The sequence below is a fragment of the Mus caroli genome, chromosome 2 (genome assembly GCF_900094665.2).
Source record: "Mus caroli chromosome 2, CAROLI_EIJ_v1.1, whole genome shotgun sequence".
Classification (NCBI taxonomy): domain Eukaryota; kingdom Metazoa; phylum Chordata; class Mammalia; order Rodentia; family Muridae; genus Mus; species Mus caroli.
Genome location: NC_034571.1, coordinates 114,482,493 through 114,490,601, shown reverse-complemented (window position 1 = coordinate 114,490,601; position 8,109 = coordinate 114,482,493). Strand labels below are relative to the sequence as shown.

The following is an 8,109-nucleotide window of genomic DNA, read 5'->3' as shown; positions in this document are numbered from 1 at the left end:
ACACACACACACACACACACACACACACACACACACGGCGGGGGGAGTGGGGAGGGGGTGCGGCTGGTGTCCAGACTCACATGGTTTGTAAAATCAACTCAGGATCACCAGACATTGTGCCTCATGTCATCTCAGCACTAAAGAGGCAAGAGGATTGCCATGAATTTGAGACCAGACCAGGCTACAGAGTGAGACCTTGTCTCCAACGCAAACAAACCCAAAAAGGATTCCCCAAGCCAAGGAAACTCATTAAAATACTGGTCAAGAAATTGAATTTGAAAAAAAAAAAAAAAGCCTGGTGGTGGTGGGCACACCTTTAATCCCAGGACTCAAGAGACAGAGGCAGGAAGATTCTGTGAGTTCAAGGCCATCCTGGTCTACACAGTACGTTCCAGGACAGCCAGGGCTACACATGGAGAAACCATGCCTCAACAAAACCAAACCAAAAAAGTTATATTCACACACACACACACACACACACACACACGTTATTGCCACCTGTCATGTTAACTTTTTAACTTGAAATGCCAGTTCTCAGCAAACATAAGCTCTGCAGGTGCGGGGGGGGACCTCTCCTAGCCCCTGCAGGCAGTGGAACAATCTAAAAGGAGCTTCAGAGGAAGCAGTTTGATGTGTTCACGAGGTGGGGGGAGCCTATGAGTGGAAGCTGAGGAGAGGTTTTTCCTTATTCGGTGGCGCTCTGCGGGGCGGCTGTCTCGGATGTAATGTTTCAGACCATCTGAGCCCCCTCCACAGTTGCTTGCTGATAGTTATTTCTCTTTTTAAACAGTTTTTCCCGTTCTTAACTTCACCGGAGTGGATAAATGAACAGATTCATCTTAAAAGCACAACCAATCCTCCATGGACCATTCCCTGTAGGGACTATCATTGCCTTCGCTTGATTCTAGGAAGAATTGATCCTGCAGTATCATCTCCATCTCCCCGGGATGTTCTGAGCTCTGACTAGTCTGACCTTACCAGCTGGTTATTAGTGTAAGCCAATCAATACTCCGAAGCTGTCGCATGGCAGGCCTTGTGCTGCGTGTTAGAACTTAAGTGAGCCCCAAGGGCTGTGTGTTTCAGGCTTATTCCTGGGGTGGTGCTATTGGAAGGCAATGGGATGCTTAAGAGGTGGGATCTAGTAGAACATTTATGCCAGTGGGGATTATAACCATAGGTCTCTTTCTGTTATTTTTTACTAAATTTCAATTGTTCAGTTTTACTAACAACTCAGGAGTCATATGGGGTGAAAGCCTGCTAGCTCAGAGATGCAGAGAAAGCACCCAGCTGACCTTCCATGTTCATCTGACATCCCAGAAGCAATCCCCTCTCTCACACCTTTTCAAACAACCTCCTTCAAACTGAATGTCCCTCCCTTCTACTTCCTGTGTATGTCTCTCTATCCAGCCTCCTGGCTTCCTCTTACACTCTATGCTTTTTTCTTATTAATCCTATGTTCACTTCCTGTCAACTGGTGGCTTGTTCCGCCTCTTGACCTATGGTTGACATTATTTATTCCTGTTGACAATATTCAAGCAGAAAGCTCTTGGATTAAAGGTATGTGCTAAGACTGAGCCATGCCACAACTAAAGACGGGTTTTTCTAGTAAATAACAATCTCAGGGTTCACAGTGAGATCAAATATCCTGCAACACCTTTTTCTGCTTTTTTGGGGCATGGCCTGAGCTGTTTTGCTCTACCGTGCACTGCCTTCCTGGTGTGCTGCCTCAGCAACAGACTCCAAAGCAGTGGGCTCTTCCAGCTCCAAAGCTGTGAGGCAGAAGAAACCTTCTCTCTTTATAAACCAGCCGAGGTATTTATCATAGCAGGGAAATCTGACGAATGCACACTCCCCCTTTTTCCATGATTTGGGTTTTAGGAAGTTCTCTTAAAGTCAAACTGCCTTCAAAACATACAAATCCTGATGCGAAAAACCAAAAATGTTCCCTTGCTGGTTTAAGCTACAGCTTACATTAGAGACTGGTACCCAGGTGGCCTAAGGAATCTGCTTTGTGTATTGGTACAATTGGAAGGGAAAGGTCAGTATTTAAAACAACAAAACCCAAGGAAAACCAAAAAGACAATTTGAAAACAACCCTGGGAGAATTCAGTTTGCAAGTAAATACCCAGCTTGTTCAGGAAGGTTTGAATTTAGCATCACTATATTAAATCCTATTCCCTGGTAAATTTACCTTCCTTTTTTTTTTCTTTTCTGGAAACCATATCAGAAGCCTAACTTTAAGAACATTTACTTCATTTACTTATTTTTTTCATCTTCATTTTCATAACAAAACTTTAAAACTATAATATATGAAGACCCAAAGTATTCTTGACTATAGAGGCTAGAGAGACACCTAGGTCAGTAAAGAGCCTTCCCTCTCCCCTACCCCCCATGGAAAGCCAGGAGCAATGGCACTTTCTATAACCCTAGCTCTGGGCAAGGAAGAGACCCCAGGACCCCAGGGACTCACTAGTTGGCTGGCTTCACTGAATCAGGGAGCCCCAGGGTTCAGTGAGAAATTCTGCTCAAAAAAAAAAAAAAAAAAAGAAGCTAGAGAGTGATGGTCTTCACCTGCATGCACGGATCCCCACATACATGTGCAGACACCCACATGAATGTATACATACCCCACATACATGCATGCACAAGTTTTTTCTTTGTAGCAGTGAAGGGTGAAAGTCAATTCCTCCAAGAGTCCTGGTAGATGCCTCATGCTCTAAACAGGCCCCCTTTCCCTCCTTCCTTTCCCCCCTCCTCTCTCCTTTCCCATCCCCTCTCCCCCTTACTCCTTTCTTTTCCTGCTTTGTGGATCCTGTACAGTTTTCAGTGGCCTTCCTGTGACCACGATCAGTTTTACTAGGTTTTCCTCTCTACTGGAACTTTAGGAGACATTTAAGGAGTGCACCAAGCCTGGCGTGGTGGCACACGCCTTTAGTCCCAGCACTCAGGAGGCAGAGGCATGCTGATTTCTGAGTTCGAGGCCAGCCTGGTCTACAAAGTGAGTTCCAGGACAACCAGGGCTACACAGAGAAACCCTGTCTCAAAAAAAAAAAAAAAAAAAGAGTACTCCAGATGTCCTGTACTTGTGAAGCTGAGGCAAGAGAAGGTGAGTTTTAAGCCGGCCTGGGCTACATATTTAAGCCAGGTGGGCTGGAGAGATGGCTCAGCAGGTAAGAACACTGACTGCTCTTCCGAAGGTCCTGAGTTCAAATCCCAGCAACCACATGGTGCCTCACAACCATCTGTAATGAGATCTGACACCCTCTTCTGGTGCACAGGTAGATAGCTACAGTGTACTTATTTATAATAATAAATAAATAAGAAGAAGGAGAGGGAAGAAGAAGAAGAAGAAAGGTCCCCTGGGTTTCTTTGTCCTTTTCTCTAAGAAAAATAATAATCATTAAAAAGAAGATATAAAGCATGGCACCGTGGCTTTATTCCACACGAGAAAAGCTTATCTTTTTAAAATATGACATTTTAGCTAATTCCTTTGAGAATTTTGATCATATTTTACCCCCACTGCTCCCCGAACTCCTCCCAAATCCACCCCATCTCCCCAGCTTTGTGTTCTGTCTTTTTTTTTTTAAAATAACCTATTGAATCCAAATCGGGCTGCTTATATGCAGCCATCCACTGGAGTGTGGTGGGCTAACCAGCAGCCACACACTTAAAGATGAACAACTATCTCTCCCAAGAGAGCATTTGCTTTTGTTGTAAATAAAACCGTCTCTTTGCTACCTTAAACTTGTTTGCTCTGTGCTGTCTTAAATGGGGTGGGTTAGAGGTATTTACCAGTTCTCTGACAGTCCCATTTTCCCCCCGATGCTCTAAGGGATTTTCATTTCTCATAATCAAAATGATTACAAGAGCTCCCATCTCCTGTTAGCATAGAAACTGACACTCTGGTTATGTAAGTATTAGTCCTGCGAGGTTGACAACTTGAGGGCAGTGCTTTCCCCCTCTTTGTGTCCATAGAGTTATTCTTAGGCAAACCCAGTGCAAGTCTCAGTAAACAGATGTCTACCCAGAACACGACCCAGAAGCCCCATTTCCCCAGGCAGCCTACTCCACTCCCTCGGGAGCTTCCAGGTCCTGGTCCTCTTACTTCCTAAATAGCTATGGAGTCCATCCAGGACCTTTGAAAGAGCCTCAGTGGACTCAGCTACCTAAGCCTGTTACTGTTCAGTCACTGCCCTTCACTTGAAAACCGTGTGGGCTGGAGAGATGCTCAGTGGTTACGAGTCATCCTGCCCTTGCAGAGGGTCTGAGTTTGATTCCCAACATCTGTCTCAAGGAGCTCACAGCCACCGAGAATCTGCCGCTGCTGACCTTTGCAAGAACTGGCGCATGCACACACAATTTAAAGTTTTTATAAGTAATGAATTTTTTTTTAATTCTACTGTGGCTTTCTGTTGCATTCCGGTGTTACCACCCCCCCCCAGAACTGTGTCATTCTTCACCGTCATATATCCCCCTTTAGTGTGGTCTCCCCGCCCCCTCCTCCACCCCCACCCCCAATCCCGTTCTCTTCTTCTACCAGTTTCTTGAATATTTGAATATGCTCCTCTAAGCCTTTGAAATATACTCTTTGTGCCTGGAGGCCTCTTCTCTCTGCCCTCACCCTTCCATGTAAGTTATCTCTACACTTCCATTAGGTTACAGGGAGCCTCCTGAGCCCAGATTTGGTCCTTGTATTTTTCTTCACAGCACTCCCACAGAATTTCTGGTTTGTAGAAATTCAGAAAGCAACGACTGTATCAGTCTGCTTCCTATCTGTCTAGTCACAAGTGTTCAGCAACTGCTTTTCATAAGTGAACTAATGGTCCTAACGTGGAGTGCATTAAGAGTATGAAAAACTGGAGTCCACAACTCTGGGTGTGGACTAACCAGGATGAACTCCTGCTTTGGTGTCATGGAAACTGCCCATTAAAGGAACAGCCACATTCAGTCCCAATGTGCTTCTAAGTGGGGCGATTTTCAGATCATGGTATGTATGGTATGGAGTTTCAGATATATGGTATGGAGCTTTTTCTATGCAGAGAAAAGTGTTCCAAAGACCAAAAGACTGTCAGAGTAGAAAAAACAGCAAAAGCCAGGGCCTGGGTTTAAATTGAAGCCAAAGGCAAGGACGCGTTCTTAAATGACCAGTGACTTCAGTGCAACATAAAAGACATTAGGGGGTAATTGGGAAATCTTCATCTGAACGTTTGAACTTCCTGAAGTGTGCTGCTACAGATGCTAGTCGCCTTGACACTTAACTCTAGCAAGAGTACCGTTTGCTTTTACAACAGCAGCGATGCTCTCTTTCACAGCAACCAGCACTGTCCATTGCCAGGGCTTCTGCAGGAGTAGGAGGAAAGCCCTGTATTACGGAGCGGAGGTTAGTTAAGGATTGTTTATACCGAACAAAGGTGGGCAGTACTGTCTTGGAGAAGCTCTGGCGTGTTCAGTGTAGTGAGTTGGCTTTTGATTTTGGAGAGCGTATTTTGTCGAGCCTGACTATCTTATTAAATGCAATATGATGCTACTGTGGAAAAAGTAAGCAAGCATCTTGGGATTTATACTCATAACCAGTTAGATTTATGGACTAGGATTTCAGAGAGGCGCCTAGAGGAATTCAAATGGAACGTGTGGGATTCTGAGCCGTGCACCGGGTGTAGATCAACTGTAATTTCTATGCACTCGTTCTAGAAAGTACCTCAGTACTTTACTCCAGTTGGAGACTACAGTGTAGTCCAGGAGTGCAGGAGGCTGAGGCATAGAGGCCAAGGTCAGGCAGGACTACATAGTGTGTCTAAAGCTAGCCTGGGCTGTACAGCAAGACCTAGACTCCGGGTAGTAGGCAAAGGCTGGGAAATTACCAAATAGCTTTTGGTGTCACTTCCTATGTTTCTTTCTTTTTAAAAAAAAAAATTGTTTATTTTATGTATGTGAGTATACTGTAGCTGTCTTCAAACACACCAGGAGAGGGCATCATATCCCATTACAGATGGTTGTAAGCCACTATGTGGTTGCTGGGAATTGAACTCAGGACCTCTGGAAGAACAGTCACTGTTCTTAACCACTGAGCCATCTCTCCAGCCCCCTATGTTTCTTTTATTTAATTAAAAAGTTCATGCATGTGTGTAACATGATCAAAATCACTGTTATCCCCTCTCTTTTAATTCTTCGCTTATCTCCCTGCCCCCGAGCCCCCAACACACACACACACATGATGTACATCGCCTAGTATGTCTCCTGGTTCCTCAAGCTACACCCCTCACCCAGTCTAAGGCAGGCAAATGTTTTGCATTCCAGAGATTGCCACCTTTAGGCCTTGGATAGCTAAGTTTGAGCCCTGGCTCCTTCCCTGAGCACCTGACTCTAGTGGCTGGCTCCACCTCTAAGTGATTGAGTGTGAGCCCACGTGAGCCTCTGGGCATCCATGCTGCCGGTGTCCTGGGAAGCAAACCCGACCATCTGCATAAGTAAGCAGTTTCAGCATTGCCAAAAATAAAGTGCATTCTCCTCAAAAAGCAAAGGCCTCTTCACTGTAGATTTAGGGGGTGGCGTCCTGTCAGCACAATTACGTTTTTTTAATGCAGAATGAACATGCAAAGTTTATGTTTATGTGAGGGCCAAACAATGTTTTCTTGTTAAAAGCTGATGATGTATGCTTTATTTAAAAACTAAATTTGCTGTTATTTCTTCTAATCTTTAAGATGCTGTTATAAAAACATATGCAGAGATGGAAAAGTACATAAGCCAAATATATCATTTTTATTATTTTTTATTTATTTACATTCCAGTCGTTAATCATGATGAGGTAAACACCACCATAAAACAAGGTGCTTCCACCCTCCCTGGGAGCCCAGTCTCTGCGCCCCAACTCAGCCACACCCCATTCTCTCTGCTCACCCAGTCCAGCAGGTGCCTCTCCTTGGTGTCCATGGCAGGGCCTCAGTGGTCTGTTTCTGCCCTGTGCGTTTTGGGGGAGTTGAAGTAGGGCACAGGTCATATAAGTTTGAGAAGGTTTTTTTTTTTAACCTGGAGGCAAATCAGAAATGCTCTAATTTTTTTTAAAAAAAAAAAACTACTCCATAGTTTGTCAAGTTGTTTTCCTGTTAAGTATCTTTCAAGGGTCAAAAGGTTTAAATTTTAATGTATCTCTTCTATTCAGTGTATCTGTTCCTTTCATGAGTAGATTTCTCTCCTTGCTGGAGGTAGACCCTAGGCCTTCACATGCTAAGCAAAGGGCTCTAGGTACCACCTACATAAAAGGCTTCCTTTCTTTGCTGAGTTGTCTTTATACCTTTTGGAAATGAACATGTGTGGGTCTATTTATAGGTTCTTTATTCTGCCTTGATCCGGTTGTCTTTCTTTTATGATTCCATGCTGTACTGTCTGGGTTACTACAGCTTTACAGTAAGTCATAAAAATGGACAGCGCCTATGCTCCGAGTGTATTATTCTTTTACAAAGTTGTTTTGTCCATTGTACTTCCTTTTGAAATCCATTTGTTAATTTCTACTAAACTCAAAATCCTGGGAATTTTATTTTTGTCACATTGGATCTATACATGAGAATTGCCAACATTATTAAGTTCTGAAACTCATGAACACGGCGTATCTCAACATTTGTCAGATCTTCCATTTCTCTTAGCATTTTATAGTTATCATTATAATTATCAGAGTTCTTAATATTTGCTAATCCCTTGCATGTAATGTAGTATCTACTTGTGTCATTCATGCAAGTCCCTGCTCACCAGCTGAGGCACATACTGACTCTTTAAGTTCCTCCTCTTCATATCGACCCTGCATTGAATTTTCCAACAATATTACCGGTGGCATGCTATTAAAGTCTCTTGTTTTCTCTTTTATTCAGAGTTAATGGTCAGTCTCTCTCTGTTCAGTTCTAACGTGGAAATTCAAATATTAAAGCAAATGCCTTTTATGTAATTTCATTGCTTGTTAATCTTAGCCTCTCTGTCTCCTCTCCATAGGAAGTTCTGATCTTTGTGGTGTGTGTGCCTTGACATGTTCTGGCTAGAGGGGTTTTGAGAACTTTGAATTGAGAGCCAAGCCTGAGGTCACCTCACTTGTCAGTGTCCCCTGGGCGATGCCCAGTTTAT

General features: G+C 43.8%; 1 protein-coding gene across 4 annotated transcripts in view; it reads left to right on the top strand.

Moving 5' to 3' along the window:
• Positions 1–8,109, top strand: part of Frmd5 (FERM domain containing 5) — a 258,036-nt gene that overhangs the window by 167,032 nt on the left and 82,895 nt on the right. The window lies entirely within an intron of this gene.